Here is a 17,608-nt window from a genome sequence, read left to right on the forward strand (position 1 = left end):
CCATCTGTCCATCCCTCCCTCCCTCCATCCATTCACCTTTCTGTTGTTTTTAAAGTGAAGCTACATAGGATGATGTTGAAGAACTGAGCCTTCATTATCCTCTGTGCACCTCCAATAACCTTATATCTACAATTCACTTTTCTGGAATATTCAGTTTAATAATGTATGCAAAACACACATTCAGTGATCTCAGTAAGTCAGAAGTCACAAACCAATAATAGTCCACAAACCACAAACTCTACCAGAGATGATGATGATGATGATGATGTGTGTGTGTGTGTGTGTGTGTGTGTGTGTGTGTGTGTGTGTGTGTTGCTGTGTCCTTATGAAATGCTTAACGTGTTCAATCAGTTGCTAATATGCACATGTTGGAAGGTTTCTTAAGACAAATACATACTTTGAAATTTTACTGAAAATGTTGGCAGTTCTGGACCCAGGGAAAGTCCTGGCTCTGTTTCTAAGAAGGCTGTGCTTAGCAGATGTCACAGTGGTCACCCTCCTTGGCGTTTCACACTGTTTGTTGTCATACTTTTTCACTAGTTAAAGATGTCGTTGTGGCATCTTACAAACATTAGAATCGGCTACTTTCCTCTCTTACTCTCAGCTTTCTCCCCTCAGATAAGCCTTTCATTGAGTCTGGAGCTCCTTGTTTGTTGGCAGTGAAGCTTCTTGCCCTCCACTCACTCATGGTGGAGTTATATAAACATGAGGCCACACTTTGCTTTCCACACAGGTGCTAGGAATCCAAACTCAGGCCCCCATGCTTGAGCAGTAAGTGTTCTTACACTCTGAGCCTCTTTTCTAGTCCCTGGGCATAGTCTTGCAGAACCTGTCTCAGATGTTACCTCTTCCAGGGAGCATCTGGATATTCCTTCTTGACTGGTGACCCAGGACAGGCTTCCCTCAGAACCCTGGGCTTTCCTGACCCAATCATATTATGAAGTAAAACAGTCCGTTTTCTTGTCTATATTGCTTAATAGATTGTGCAACCTTCAATCGTAGCAACTATATCTTATTTATTGTAAAGAGTTTCCCAGGTTCTACATGGGGCCTGGTTGAGAAATGGTCTCTGTTCTTATCTCATGCCTGGACAGATGAGCAGATGACCAAAAGTGACCTTGCTTGGATACTCAGCTCCTCATCTCTGGATAAGGAATGGGAGCAGGGTATGTTTCAAGCTGGTTTCTGCTCTAAAATTTTAATTCTCCATTGAAAACCATCAATATTTAGATGACTGTATTTTTGTTCCAAATGCCTGCAATATTTTATGTCCCGATAATATTTACGGGTTGTCCTCAGACATAACTAATTGGGTTTGCCATCCAGCTCCCAGGGAAAACGTATGGTAGATCACCCCTCATTACTCAAACTGGGGCAGAGGTGGGAGGGGGTTCTCCATCCTAGCTCACATGGCTTTGATTCAGGGAATGTGGAAATGGCGCTGGAAGGAATAATGTCCCTGCTGTCACCCTGGTCTTTCTCTCGCATTAACCACTTGGACAGAGTCATTTGCATCTGAATTGAACCTGCATTAAAAATTTGAGTTTATGTGCTGCTGGTAAGAAACAAAGAAGCTGGGAACAGTGGCTGATCTGAGGAGGCTGAGGCTGGTGGCCCACTCAAGCAAGAGGCTATGACCTTCCCTGCTCAGAGCTTGCCCATCCCTGAGCTCCTGGGCCCCATGGCCCATCCCTGTGGGAGTTCATTTAAGATCAGAGCAACCAGTATGAGCTGCATTTTGTGAGGGGCGAAGATAAGATGGAAGAGGTGACTTTGCCCCCTCCTCTCCATCCCCACCTGTTGTGGAATATTTGTTTCCACTGTGAAGATGTATCTTCACCAAGGCACCTTCTGATTGGTTTAATAAAAAGCTGAGTGGCCAATAGCTAGGTAGGAGAGATAGATGGGACTTCTGGAAAGAGAGGAAACTCAAGGAGAATCCAGGTGTGAGACATGGAATGAGTCAGACACAAAGAATGGGACAGAGGTAAAAGCCATGTGGTAGAGGGGAGATTAATAAAAATATGGGTTAATTTAAGTTATAAGAGCTAGTTAAAAACAAGCCTAAGCTAAAAGCCAAGCTTTCATAATTAGTAATAAGTCTCCATTTCGTTATTTGTGGGATGATGGTTCTGAAAAAAAAGTACTACTACACTCACCACCCTGAATTTTCATCAGTTCATTCACCGCCTTCTCTGTATCTTTCTACATTCAGATTTTCTCTCTCTCTCTTTGAGGGAATAAGAACACATGAAGACAATTCTTTGTTCTATGCCCCTCAGTGGACTTGCTTCTCAGAAGGTAAGAATTTTGTTCAGTGAACTTACATTGTCCCTGTGTGTAGCAGGAATCTTAAAAGTCTTATTAATAAACTCAAACCCAAGGCCAGTTATTGGGGTGAATGCTGGAAGATCAGAGAAGCAGAACAAGCCACAGCTTCCTCACCTCGCCAGTTCCTCAGCTGATCCTGTTTCCTCAGACTGGAAGCCTCTGTGTCCTCATTCGAATGGTTCTCAGCTGAACTGCTGCTCGAAAACCTGAATGCTTAACCAGCCAAATTCTTAACCAGCCAAATGCTGCTAGTTTCTGGTCTTCACGTCTTATATATCTTTCTCTTTCTGCCATCACTCCCTGGGATTAAAGGCGTGTGTCTCCATGCTGGCTGTATCCTTGAACACACAGAGATCTGCCTAGCTCTGCCTCCCAAGTGCTGGGATTAAAGGCGTGTACCACCACCACCCAGCTTCTGCTATGGGCTTGCTCTGACCCATTTTTGGCTCTGTATCTAGTGGCTGTCTGTTCTCTGATCCCAGATAAATTTATTAGGGTGCACAATATTTTGGGGGAACACAATACCACCACACCTGTGTCTAGCAGAGAATGGCAATGTGATTAACAAAAGAGAATGAAAGAGAAGGAGAAAAATGAGTGAATGATTCAAACTTGATTTAGGGCCCGGGTCAAAGCCTCAGCTAAGCCAGGCACTGTGCTTTGCTTGTTGGGTTGATTTTGCTCAACCCCCCAGCTTGATTCAGCCCAAGTTTCCGGGCTCTCAAATCCTTGTTGCTATGGCTCTTGTCAGTTTATAGACAGGGTCATAAGAAGGGAAGTAACTTTCCCAGGGCCAAGAACTGGCAGAGATGGTATTCCGATCAAGGTAGCCAAACTCCATCAAAAAGGCAGTCTGTCCAGGCGGTGGTGGCGCACGCCTGTAATCCCAGCCCTTGAGAGGCAGAGCCAGGTGGATCTCTGTGAGTTTGAGGCTAGCCTGGTCTACAGAGCCAGATCCAGGACAGGCACCAAAACTACAGAGAAACCCTGTCTTGGAAAAAAAAATGCAGTCTGGGCTCATCACAGAAACATTAGGGTTTTAGGGGAGCAACCCTGTGAGGGAGGGCTTGCCTGGCATGTGCACAGCCTCTCAATGAGTGGGCCCCCAGCTTCAACCTTTGCAGCTTAGCCACTGCTCCCAGCCTTCTTTCTCTGTGTTTCTCACCAACAGCAGTACATAAATTCAATTTTTTTTTTTTTTCTTTTTTTTGAGACAGGGTTTCTCTGTGTAGTCCTGGCTGTCCTGGAACTCACTCTGTAGACCAGGCTGGCCTCAAACTCAGAGATCCGCCTACCTCTGCTTCCCAAGTGCTGACATTCAAAGTGTGTGGCACCACTGCCCAGCATAGACTCAGGATTTTAATGCAGGTTCAATTCAGATGAAAATCACACACACACACACACACACACACACACACACACACACACCATAGTGTGTCTCTAGTGCAATTGGTCATAACTTGAATGCTACAGAACCAGGATGTGGACTTTTTTCTCTGTCTCCCAGCCAGTTGTATCATGCAATCATTTCCATGTGTCCATCTTCAGTGGACACCCAACTGGAGTTAGCAATGGCCAGATGGCCAGATCTGGGTCACTCTAATGAAGGGATCTTGGGTGACAATGTTCAGGAGTTCTTAGAGGTCTGTTTCTTCTTTCCCTCCTCTTTAGAAGTTTGGCTTTCCTCTAACACTTGACCTTTCCTCCAGGACTTAAAGAAACCCGGGATTTGTGCTCTGGGGCAGGTGAGCCACCCTACATCCTTGTAATTCCATTCATGAATTGTCAGAGCCCCATGGGTGAAGACAGAGGAGGAAAAGTGAGGGAAACAGTTGCCCACATTTGGGATAAGAAGCATCCTCAGAGTCCTAGCGTAAAACCACAAAGCCACAGTGAGCTGAGTGGGCACAGAGGCCACCAACTTTGGAGACACCTCCCAACCCAGGCCCAAGACTCCTGTCACCTAGTGTACACCTTGATGAAGTCCCGCCTCTGGAAGGGGACAGAGCCCATGAATGGGATAGTCATTGGTTGTGATGCATGACAAGAGGGGCATTCTGGGGATGTCTGTAAGGCTGCCCACAGGCAGCTTGGATCCTTTGGGCCCTCACTTGATTGGTGAACTTTTCAAAGCAGGCTCCCTTTCCTAACAGTATGAAAGAGGTAAGATTTGCCATTTTCTGATAGTCTGTGAATGAGAGCATGTGACAGGGGCCTGAAAAAAAAAATGCTCCAACCTCCAGGATCTGATTCTGCCAGCAGCCAGTGGCCCTGAAATAGACCTGAGTTCCAGCTACAGTCTGAACTCGGTTGCCTCTTGCCATCTGGGTTTCAGTCTAGGGAGACAGAAGAAGTTTCCATTTCCTGGCATCCAGACTGTCAGTCCTGGGAGAGTGTGGCCACTGACCAATGTGTGTAGTTTTAAGCCGCCAAACTTCGTGTTGTGTGCAACAAGACAATCAAAGAAGTAATTCAGATGCCGTGTCTGAATGTTAGTGTCACCCTCAGGTTCATATTTGAAACCTAATACTCAGTGATCATATTTGGAATTGGAGCCTCCAGGAGACATCTGACAGTACATGAGGGCCTGGCCTCATGCATAGGATCAATGCCTTTACATAGGAGGCCATAGGGAGCCCCCTGACCCCTTCTGCCAGACCAGGGCAGGCAAATTGCCTTTCTATCTTCCAGCATGGGAAGCTGTATCAAGAAGGCTCCACAGAAGTGAAAATCAAGCCCTTGGCATGACTTGATTGAACTTACGAGGGCTTGCTCCCAGCCCTTAGAATCATGAACAGTAATTTATAAATTACTTGTCTATAAATTGTCATCTTGGCCAAGTAAAGGCACTTGTTACCAAGCTTGATGACCTGAGTTTGATTTCTGGGATCCATCTATCTATAGATTAGAAGGAGAGAACAAACTCTTTTATGTTGTCCTCTGGCCTCTATACACTTGTGCCATGGCACACACATTCCCACATATATTCATACACACCACACCACACACACACACACACACACACACACACACACACACACACACAAGAATTTTTAAAAAATTATTGTTTAAAGTCTTTTTGTTATAGCAACATGAATGAACTAAACAGAAGTGCTGTGTCAGTTAGCCATTACCATAATAACACTAAGTTACAAGCAAGCAGTGGGTCCTATGGCTTGTGACAAGTATTTACTGCTGTCAGGCTCACATGCCTGCTGTGGCTTGTTCAGGACTGGGATCCACCAGTGACACTCTCTTCTCGCCACAGATCTGAACTGGCTGGGACAGCCCCAACCCCCTTCTCAGGCCAACTTCTTTTTCTAGTAGCTGAAGGGCTAAAGGAACCTTTACTTATACTACACCAGCCCTCAAGAGTCCAGTGGCCAAGTCCAAGTACATTCCACCCTTGAAAGGGCCATGGGAACAGTCAGGGGACAAGAATGACAGGCAGCAGAGCCATCTATCCCAGAAAAAGAAGGGCAGTGGCGACAGGCCCATGGTGGTCTTTGTTGTGAAGACACACCCAGTGGTGGTCCGAGGAGACATCACAACACATCTCCCCAGAGCTGGGAGGGCTATGACTGCTCTCTAAGGTCCAGAAGCAGAACAGCAAGACCCTTCAGCTCCTATCTATCCTGGCGTCTTAGGTTGAGGATGGGCAGATTCAGGGTGGCATGCACAAAGAGCACAGGATTTCATTCATGGAACAAGGGTCGGCTCTCACACACACTTTCCTAGCATTTCAGAGGGTTCACAAAGGGCTAGCAAGAAGAGTCTGGGTATGATGCCCATGGAGACCCCCACTCTACATCTTCCTGTGAGAGCCTGGATTGAGCTGGAAACCCCTGGATGGAGCAACCTGACCTCAGTGTCCTTCCTTTCCTGATTGTCTGGTTGCCCACACCTGCTGAGCAGGAGTCTCAGAGGATGAGGTAGGGTACACCTATCAGCTCTCAACCCAGTGAGATGTGGAGAACTGGAAGTGTTCCAACTCTTCCACAGCACTGTGCCATGTCCCAGGGACCTGAGGCTGACTCTCTACACGGGCCCAGGAGCACACTATCTTGTCAGTCAAGGGACCATCATCTGTTCCCTGCAGTTACTGCCTTCTCAGCCTGTCTTCATTCCCTCGGTCTGACTGCTGATCTCTCAGTTTATGTGGAGCAGGAGAGCTCAGAATGAAGCCAGCATTTCTGCAAGGCCAGGCAGGAATTTTACAGGCCTCTGAAGGACCCGGACAGCCACCCCAGCCCTGGGCTGAGCTCCACAAACTGCAGAGAGCAGAGTTTTTTAGATTACAAAGCTGACCTAGGTTTGCTCCACAGTCATCTTTGGCTCACATCTGCCTAATGGCCCATGTTTGGTCATGGACCTTTTTTGTTTTCCATAGCCCATAAGGATTCCATTAGCCATTAGCAAAATAATGAAGGGTTTATATAGGGAGGAAGGCATGGTGTCCCTTGACCTCTCCTTCCACAGCCTCCTGCATCTGTCATCCCCCCTGCACACACGTCCCCTTGTCAGGATCCCATGTGCCTCATCTTTGCAGGAATTCTCTAGAATTCTAATGTTTCTTCCTGTGCACGTCTCCTCAGCTCATCAGTGGGATTTCTCTCAGGTCTCCCCGTTTTGGTGGTAAGTACTTTATCTGCAGGCCCATTGGTAGCCTACACTTTACTGTTTATCCCCACAAACCCCCCATACTGTGAAGTATATGACTTTTCTCAGGCAAGTTTCCTTCATATATAAAGAGCTCCCACCAATCATTAATGCAGAGTAGGAATCTGAGGGAAAAAATACAGAAGGAACATTAGCAGTCAATCTCAAGAAAAGGAAACACAAATGATTCCTGAGAATGGCTTCTCAACTTGCCACAGCGAAGAAACTTCAAGCTGGAGAGACTGGGGAGAGGATTCACATTCAGGGTACATGCACGTGACAGGCCAGTGTGTCCTCCCAAGGGCAAACCTATATTCTCCAACCTCAGAGTTGCACTGTAGCAACGGAGCTGTCTTGTCCCTTCCCTTTTTTTTGCTGCTTTCTTATGGGCAGTGACCCGGCTTGGATGTACAGATCAGACAGGATGTGAAATATTTTTCAGTGCTATGCCATTTTGATATTGAAAAGACAGAAGCAGCCGTGGGCACAGTGGCATACTCTTGCTAGCCTGATATACAGGAGGAGACCTCAGGAGGGGAATTAGGAGGCCAGCCTGAAGGAGGAGGTGGTCTTCAATAAAGAGCAACTGGAAGAAAGAGGGTGAGGGAGGGAAGACATATTTTATTTGACTATTTATTATTTATTTATTCTATGTATAGAAGGTGAGAACAGAAGCATACAGAATGGTGAGTTTCCTAGGTCACCATTTGCCAACTGGAGGGACCGTGTCAGTGAAAACACAGTAGAAGTAGTGGGACATTTAGGTACTGCCTTTTTAGTCTCGCTATGTAGGCACTTAGGTACTGCCCATGCCTTAAAACAATGGGTGTGATTTACTGTACTAGCCGGGCGGTGGTGGCGCACGCCTTTAATCCCAGTACTTGGGAGGCAGAGGCAGGCAGATCTTGAGTTCTAGCCCAGCCTGGTCTCCAAAATGAGTTCTAGCACAGTAAGGACTAAACAGAGAAACCCTGTCTTGAAAAACCAAAAAAAAACAAACAAACAAACAAACAAAAAAACCAACCAACCAAACAAACAAACAAAACAAAACAAAACAACAAAAACAACAAAAATACTGTACCAATTTTATAAAAATATATTTAATGACATAAGTCTTCTTGGTATTTGTAAACATGTGTGTGTTTCCATAACTATAAAATAAGTATGCTGTATCTCGTTTGATTCCTCTGACATGTCTTAGAGCTGTGGCAATGCTGTCTAAGAGGTGATGGTTAAGATGTAAGGTAACTATGACTGTGTTCTGTCCTCTACACACTGACAATGATACAAGCACAAATAATACTATGCAGGTGTTTATACTATGTTCTTAACATAGAAAAAAAACAGAAAATATAATGAAAAGTAAATTTTGTTTTTCTCTGAGGGGTGAAACTGCTATTAATTTTACTTTGACTTTTGTATGAATACATTTTATGTCTTTGTTATAAATCTGTAAATGTACACACATGCTCTCTCTCGACATAGACTACTTAGGCTCTTTATTTAGACTTCTCTCTAGCTTTCTTACTTTTATCCCTTTTTAAAAAAAACCCAAGGATATAATGACACATGATTAGATAAATACCACACATTTATCTGCACAGCACTGTCAGGTGCACGATGCTCTCTGCATGTGCCTGCTCCTCTATAGGAAGCCAGGGTCCGAGTTGGAACCCCAGCTTATAGTTGAGACATGGAGGCTGTGGCCAGTTCAGTGAGAGGCAGAGCTGGAGACTGTTGGCTTCCCTGTATTGTGGGCTAATTTAGGAACAAATTTCCTTAATGTATAAAGAGCAGCAAGGGCTCTGAGCCCCTAGGGATGCCAGCTTGGTTTTCAGAGGCTGTGCCTAGAACTGGGTCCTCTCAGGATCCCGCCCACTTAAAGGAGGTGTGTGTGGGGTCTCTAATATGACTTTCTTACTGTTCAGGAAGGACCCTTCTCACTTTTACTTCTCCATCCCCCACTTTACCGTGTGTGTGTGTGTATGTGTGTGTGTGTGTGGTGTGGTGTGTGTGTGTGTGTGTGTGTGTGTGTGTGTGTCTACCTGTTTCTGTGTACAGAGTGAATGGTAGGGCATATGTGCGCACAAGCATAAGTCCAGAGATCATGTCAGATGTGTTCTTGAATTACTCCCTATAACAGGGTCTCTCCTTGGCCTGGAGCTCATCCAGTAGACAAGACTGTCAGGCTAGTGAGCTTGGAGTTCTGCCCATCCCCAGTGCTGATATTACAAAGTGTGTCACCATGCCTGGCTTTTTATGTGGGTTCCAGAGCTCATCTCAGGTCCCCATTCTTGCTCAGCAAGCATTTTACCAGGGGAGTCACTGACCCCCCCACCTCCTAGCTCAGCCGGCTACTCCGTGAAAACCTAGGAAAGCAGGCAGGAGAGCGAATAATCTTCCTCATTCGTTGCTTCGTATTAATTATCACCCTTTTGTAAATTGAAACATGAAAACCAAAACCAAAATGACCTCAACATTTGAGCCTCGAAAGCTGACTGTGCCTTGATTCTGGACTGTTTGAGAACCAAATGTGCACGAAGCAGCTGGCTCAAAGCAGCTGGCTCAAGGCTCTCCACTGACTCCCCCACACCTCTCAGAGTCAAAGCTCTTGCAGTGACCTTTGAACTCCAGAGGGAGCTGTATCCTCTGCACCTCTTGCCTCTGATCACTCTGTTCCACACAAGGTCTGGTTCGGCTCTGGCATCCCTTTGCTCCCAGGCCTTCAGATACGCTCTGCAAGCGCAGTTTCCAGCTCGGTCCCCCAGAGGCGCATGCGCACCTTCCTTTACTTCTTACTAATCCATCCCCTTTCGGTTTGCGCTTCCTCAAACTCCAGAGTCCCCAGGCTGGGCCTGAGCCGGGAAACCCCACAGAGACAGCTGCTCCACGGTGTGTGCTTGTAACCTTGACAGGACTGCAGAGGTCAGGATTCCATCACTTCTTGATGCAAAACCTCCTTCGATTTGTTCCTTGCAGAGATGAGCCGAGGGAAGCACTGACATTCACCAGTTAGCCTTGGTGACCTCTGACCTCTTGTTAGAAGGACCCAGTCCAGTCCAGTAGTAGCATGTTAGGATATACTGTCCTGTGTTATGGCGGAATTCTATTTCTTTTCTTAGGAGACAGACATTATGGGACATCACGCAGTCCGCGCAGTACCTCTGGAGTCGGGCTGCTTTTCAAGGCTGGGGACAGGTCGCTATTATTTGTGCTGTGTTTTTAATGTTTCCTTTGAGTCTTCCTCCTGTTGATTAGGCTGGTGCTAGGCTCAGTCTCCAGAAAACAGGACAGAAACACCTCTCTGCGCTGCGCATGTTTAGTAAGCTCCAGGGGAACCCAGCGCTGGTGGGCTAAGGAATTGGGAATGTGCTCCCAGTTTAGGCAAGATGCTCTTCAGCTTGAGTTTGTTTGGATGAAAACAAGATGGGCCCACATTTCTGTGTAAATCTGAAACCAGACAAGTTTCACACAGTTGCACATTTCAAAAAATGTTCTGCTCCCGTTTGGTGAGTATTCTGTGTATCTGGGAGGAGGGATTTCCTTGTACTTTCCAAAGGCAGAATGAATCCCCATCTCTTCTCCAAACCCAGTTATGAGCAGTGTAGACTGGTTCCCTGCTGTGTGTGTGTGTGTGTGTGTGTGTGTGTGTGTGTGTGTGTGTGTGTGTGTAGGGGGGTGCTGGGATGCTGAAAAACACTTCTTTAACATGTAAGCTCAGGGGCATGCTGCAGAACCTGCCAGAACAATCCCACTGCCCATATATACAAAATTCTCTTTCTCACTCAGAGTGCCAGGTGCACCTTTATCCAGGAAAACTCAGCCTGGCCTATGAGAATATTGTATTCTGAGATATTTCTGCAAACACACACACACACACACACACACACACACACACACACTCTCGCAATCTTTCTCTTTCTGTCATTTTCTGTGTTAACCGCATTCTTAAAACCTGGAGGCATGCCAATTTTTTTTCTTCAAAAAGGAAAAAAAAATCAAAAGTTTTTTTTGGTAATTGAAATTCATGACAAATTACAGACAGTTTTTTTCTTTTTCCTGTCTCTTTTAGAACAACGTGTCCTTAGAAAAGAGCTTTCTTACTGAAATGGAACATTGTAGAACCTGAGGAGCATGGTTGGGAACATGCTACCTCATGCTGCTGTGAGCCACGGCCACCCACAGGACCAGTGTTGGGTCTCTCACTCAGCAAGACAGGTGGCCAGGAGGTTAGGATGGAAATTGGATGCCTTTTGTGTGACACCTGGGTGCTGGCCAGGTGAGAGCCGGGTAAAGCTAGTGTGTGTGACCAAGAGGACCCTGGTTTCAGTCCATATGGAGCCTCTTCTAACATAGATCCAAGACGAATGTCAAGAAAATGCCCTCCTCCAATACTACTCACAGTGTCATAGCTGAGGAGAGTTTATTTTATTTTAAAAATTCTTTTCTATTATTTGGATTAGAATTGTCACTGTTATTGCATTTATAGAAATCCTTTGATAACTGTATGCTTCACAAATAGATTATTTTGTTTTTCCTTTCTGAGATCATACCAAGAAAACAACTTTGACCTGGTAGCAAGAACCTAGTGTCTTTTTAGCTCTTGGTTAATTCTTTGCTGCATGGCACAGTTTTAAAAGGGACCAGCAGCTTGGCTCTTTGTCTCAGGTCTTTTGGTGTGGATGTTTGCATGCATCCGCGATGGAGTTATCTCCCCCAGCTGACAATCACAAGTCTTCCAGAAGAGCACACTTCAGGTGCTTTCAGTTCCCTTTAAATTTATCAAGAACTAGGAATAAAATGGGGTATAAATATTTTTACAGTCTCCCCATCTTTTTCCTCTCCATTTCTACTAGAATATAACAAGGATGTCTCCATGCCACTGGCCACACCGGGGGACATTGGAGGGGTCAGGAGGGCTCTGCACCTTGGTGCTAAACTTGAGATTGCCCACATCCCAGTCTCAGAGAGAAAGAATGTGATGCAGTGTTATAAGAGAAGCCAGAAGGAACATACAGAAGATTTAAAATGGATACCAGGCTTTCTGCTATTTCAAGAATGATTTGGGGAAATACCTTGTGAGCAATCTATCAGCAATGGCTTATTACTTTAAGGGATAGGGTCATAGGTATAAGAGTGGGTTCCTATGTCCAGTCCCCTCTCTCCACTCCTGTGGTGACCCAATCAGAAGTTTAATCATTCATCTGAGAACCCAGTTCCCAGTCCTGGACAAACACTTTATTTCTGAAAGCCTCACAGGGGGAGCTAGGGAGTAGCTCACAGCTCAAAGACCTTCCCTACAAATGAGTTTTTTTTTCCTTTTTTTGTTGCTGGATTTGCATATAACTTTTGAGTTGGATCAGTGGCCTTTGCAGGAATGGGTGGATGGCTGCTAAGGTCATTACCAAAGATTTTGTATCCATTAGCATGCAGGACAGAGCCAGGAAGTTCAAAGGTATTGTTCTACTTCAGCCACATTAGGCTGAGTGGAGATGGACAAACTACATGACCCTAATCACCTAGACCTGCCCATTCACTGTGTCTGCACACGTGTGCATTTGTGTGTGAGTGTGAGATGTGTCCAGGATCCTGCACACTATGAAGATACAAGATGCCAGTGAGCTGCATCCACCCCCTTTATTTGTGAATGTAACCTGTACATTTCTATCCATGTAAACTTGAAGAATGATTCAGTGGAGGAGAACGTGCTGGATGTGTTGTGGTGGATCTTTTCCCAGGGACCCAGACACATTAAAATATCTGGGGCTGCAAGGACAGGGAGAGAGCAACCTCACTAATATCACGACTAGGACACCCCTGCCCCTTAATGGCTGATAATCCTGTTCAAAGTATCCACAATTCTTTCATTTCCCCCAAGTGAACAGACTTGAATTTTCCACCTTGTAAAACATAATCTTCGCAGCCTAAATGAACCTTTTCAACTGTGTGGTTAGAACTATTGCAAAGAGAGAGAGAGATGAGGAAAATTTGAATTTTTAAAACATCACAAGAAGAGGAATTCTTTTTACCCCCTCTTTTTGCAAAGAAAACCCAATTATTTTCCTGATTTGTCAGTGTTAAACGTTGCCATGTGGGCAAACCAATAGATGCCATGCAATCCCCGTGTACACACACACACACACACACACACACACACACACACACACACACACACGGGATGCTTGAGAAACCCGGCTTATGGCAGACCAGCACCAGTCCATCCACAGTGCTTGTAGCACCAGGAGATACTTTTCAGACTGGGGCAGATATGAAGAATAACCTTGGGATTAGCCTTTGACAGAATGTGAAGTTTTAAGCAGATTTACCTGGTCCCGAACCCCCTTTGCCCTTCCAAACGCTGTTTATCCCCAGTCAAGTCTAAGTTTTACGACATCATTTGGGATCGTTTATTTCCTAAACCCAACAGTGATTTTTACCCCAGCAAGCTGAAAGCTGCACCGGGGAGCATGCCGCCTCGATATCTTCATTTCCATCTGAAATCAAACATGATCGGTAACTAAGGTTTTCCGAAGCCAGCGTCTGCCCCCCACCTCCGGCCCTGAGAAGACAGTTAATCACAGGCTTGGAAGATGAAAGACGCAGGAGGCAAGCGGAACTCTCCCAGGCAAAGCTGCACCCCGGGGGGTCATGAAAGCTGGGGGAGGGACCATGATTCCTTGATGCAATAACATATTGAGACACTTTCTGCTTTTCACTCCCTCTGGAGTAAATATAGGGCATCTCACCCATGAAGGGTGATTATAGCTCCTAAGAGGAGGAAGCGACTTATTAAGGTTTTGTTCCCGGGCAAAGGGAAGATAAGAAATCAGTATTGATAGCGAGGAGCAATCCACAGTTTCCCCTATAAAAATATATTTTCTCTGAAAACTGTTTTGGCAGTTGGGTGATTATCATGATGATTATTAATTTGGGTCTGAAATTGACTGAGCTTTGCAGGCAGTTCTGGTGCCTCAAGCTTTCAAAAGACAACTTTTCCCACTGTAATCGCTTCTTCTGGAATATTTTGCGTAGCACCTTCCTCCGTAAAGCAATCAAAGACGTTTGAACATGTGAATTGGTTAGCTGGCCCCATAAAAAAAATCTCCATATACTGTTTAGTACCTTATTTGAAAATACTAAACCACTGAACTAAACCAACCAGCCAACCAACCAAACAAAAAAAGCAGGAGACCTTTAAAGCCAAATATTTACCCAATCGTTCGGAGGCACCCTTTGATCTTACCGTCACCAGCTTTTCGCTAGAATTTGCTCCAAAAGAGACATTTTTATTTGCTTTTGTTTTCCTTTAAATAAGGTTATAGTTTGTTTTTGTTTTTGTTTTTTTTTTTTTGCCCCCCTCAGTGAGGACCGAAAGCACCCCGCACAGGCTGAAGCAAGTGCTTATGGTGTAAGGCAAGTGAGTGCTGCCTTCTTATAATAAAAGGTGTTTAAAGGGTTCGCTACAGCTTTAAACAGAATTACAATTTACTTCTTTCAAGTGTCCAGGCCATAAATTCTTCTCAATTCCCTCTCTCTCTCCTTGTCGGAATTAATGAGATCAGATCTGATCAGGGCGCTGATGTGTTCAGCGCCAAATCACACAACAGCGCGCGCACCGTAATGGAATTTGCATCTAATGCATACATAAATCAAACATCTTTCTGGACATTTTCATATGCATAATGTCATTTCATCCAGCTCTGTCTGTGCATAGGGGGAGATTTTTCTCTCTGAGAGAATGACTTTCTTTAATGCTTTCATTTTATTTTCGCTGACTGCGGTCCGGGAGAATGCAGTCGGTCGGAGAATCTTTCGGGGCGCGGTTGACAGTTCCTTTTCCAAGAGGGGTCCTCTACATTTATCATGCCTCTTCCTCGGGGGCTTTGTTATGCAAATGTGGCTGAAATTGATAATTCCAAAGTGCTTCATTTCGGCTCCTCGGCGGTTGGAGATGGTAGATAAAAAGAAACTGACAAGACACACTGATTGCCCTCGGTGCTTGTAACTCTCTTGCTAACAAGGGCTGGATATTGTTAAAAATTCCTATTGTTATGAGGGTGGCGCTCCCATTATGCAGGCCTTGCAAATTTCTGATTTGAATATTAACCCTTTAATCACTCAGCCCCTTTGCCCCTTCCAAAAAAAATTTTTTTTTCAAAAAAGTCAATTGCCATCAATGGCTTCAGGACCCCAAACATCAAGCTATTCTTCTATTATGGTGAACAGCTGGGGTATATTGAAAACACTTCATTAATCATTTGTTCCCTAGGTAAACTTTACATTTATTTTTTTCACAGGCAAAGAAAAGGGGTTATCTCTAGCAAACCCCTCCCCCAACCCCAGTGCTTAGGGAAGACCTTGGGACTGGATCACCGTTTGCACAAAAGACTAGAAATTTGTAATTGTAGAAAACAATTTGCAAACAGAACCGGGCCTCCTCACCCCTATCTCCTGCTCTGAAAAAGGCAGGACCAGTATTTTAACTTGGCCATGCTGTCTGTGTCTTCCTGTGCAGACCAAAGAAGGCCTCAGGGAGGTGATGTGTGCCTGCTGTCACCAGAGCTAAGTTTATTTTACCTGTATGGTCAGGAAAAAGAGAAAAAAAAATTCCCAGAATCCTCCATCTAGACTAGACCAGAGTAGCAGACTTCTGAATACCGTTTCCAGGGGGAGAATCGCAAATTGAGGCCGCTCTGGGTATTAGCATACCAATGAGGCTCTGATAGCAAACTGCCTTTGCTGGCAGAGCCTGTGAGCCTGGGGTGGGGCGGTCCCTGGGTGGAACACTGGACATTTGAAGAGTGTGGCTGTGGATATTCCTTAAAGGAGACCAAGACCCGAGTCAGATAACAAGCCCTGAAGTCACCTCCAGAGTCGCCTGTACACACACACACACACACACACACACACACACACACACACTTTTCCCAGAATTAGATCTAAGTCACCCCTAGCTTCCCCAGATGAAACAGTAAGAACTTAACAGGAATTCACCTGTCAGCTAATTCAAATTGGCAAGCTGGAATTTCTCAGCTGCATTCCCAAGGTGGTAATTGTCCATCTGCTAATCGGACTCATGGTGAAACCAGAAATCTGATTTCCTCTGGAAATGTTGCTGGTTTAAGAATAGATACCTTCATATTAGTAAATTACACTCATTCCTCCCCAGCACAACTGTGGATTTGGAAAAACAAAAACAAAAACAAAAACAAAAACAAAAAACAAAACAAAACAAAAAACAGCTCAAGGCTTTTTGCTTGACAAGGATAGGCCATGACCTCCTGTCCAGCCCCAAGAGGCTGTATTCAAATCCTTCTTTCACTTTCTTGGGTCTGTAAAAGATCCTGCCAAATGATGGCAAACAAGAGTGGGCCGTGTATGTCAGCCCACCAGACAGAGTGGCCCACACCCCGGGGGGATGGGGGGGGTCTCTCCAGCACTGCCTTCCTCCTGCAGGCATTGTCAGTGCCCTCAGGACAGGGATGCTCTCAGAGAACGTACAGCCATGTACAGACTATAGCATATGTGCACAGCCTGGGCTGATAGTCTACAGCTGCAGGTCTCTTCCCGGCAGGCCTCATGGGCTTGTTAACCCAGGTACGTACGTACTCCTTCTCTGGGGCCTCCACCATACAGGCAGTCTCTTTCATCAGCACCTTCCTCCATCGTTTAAAAACTTTAAAGTAAGTTCTAATGCCTTGTTTTGAGTGTTAGCACCCTAACCCACTTTTTAAAAAAATGTCTCCTAGAAGCAAAATGTTGATAACATGGTGGCACCAGGAGATGGCTGTGCTGTACCCTGTCCTTGGGGCTTCTGAGTCAGTGTGTTTCTCGTGCCTTCAGTACGGTACCTGTTTCTGTCAGGTCTTCAGGTGTATGCTGGCTGTTATTAACAGGGGAGCACAGTCACGTTCCCATAATTAAGACTGCAGCCTGCAATCCCTAAACTTAGCGTGAGCCATTAAGTCGGCAGGTTATAGTCAAAAACCATAGTCAAAACAATGCCTGTTCATTAATATCTGCTATGGCAATCAGCACTGTGGCTGAACCTGCCGGGTCCAGTCCCCTCCCCAGAAGGAGTGAATAGATTTAAAAAGCATGCACTTTCCTAGGAAAAGGACCTTATCTTCAGTTTTGAAAGAAGCTTTTATGGTACGAGATTCAAAGATGAGCCCTGTGCATTTAATGTCTATTTTATTTTCAATTACACTTTGCAGCAAATTTGAATACCTCACATTATCTGCAGATTGGCGGATATCACCGAACACTTGAAAGTGAGGATGTTTTTTTTCTTTTCTTCTTTTTCTTTCCTTTCTCTTTCTTTCTTCCTTTTCTTCTTTTTTTTTTTTTTTTTTTTAAGTCTATTTGAATAGAGAGGATCCTTCGTCTATTAAAGAGATGACGAGATGTCAACCCTGCTCCATTCTGGTTTCTTTCCACCCATGCATGCACTAAGAATGGCCCACAGGCTCTGGGTGGTGATGACCTCAGAAAGCGATGTGGGCAGGACTCTGAACATCTGGGTCCTCACCACCTCGGCAGGGAAGGGGAGGTGGAGCACTGCCCTAGCTCCTTGGTATTTGATTTACCAGTTGCCTGTGTGCGCCGGGCTTTGGCA

The sequence above is a fragment of the Onychomys torridus genome, chromosome 14 (assembly GCF_903995425.1).
Source record: "Onychomys torridus chromosome 14, mOncTor1.1, whole genome shotgun sequence".
Lineage (NCBI taxonomy): Eukaryota > Metazoa > Chordata > Mammalia > Rodentia > Cricetidae > Onychomys > Onychomys torridus.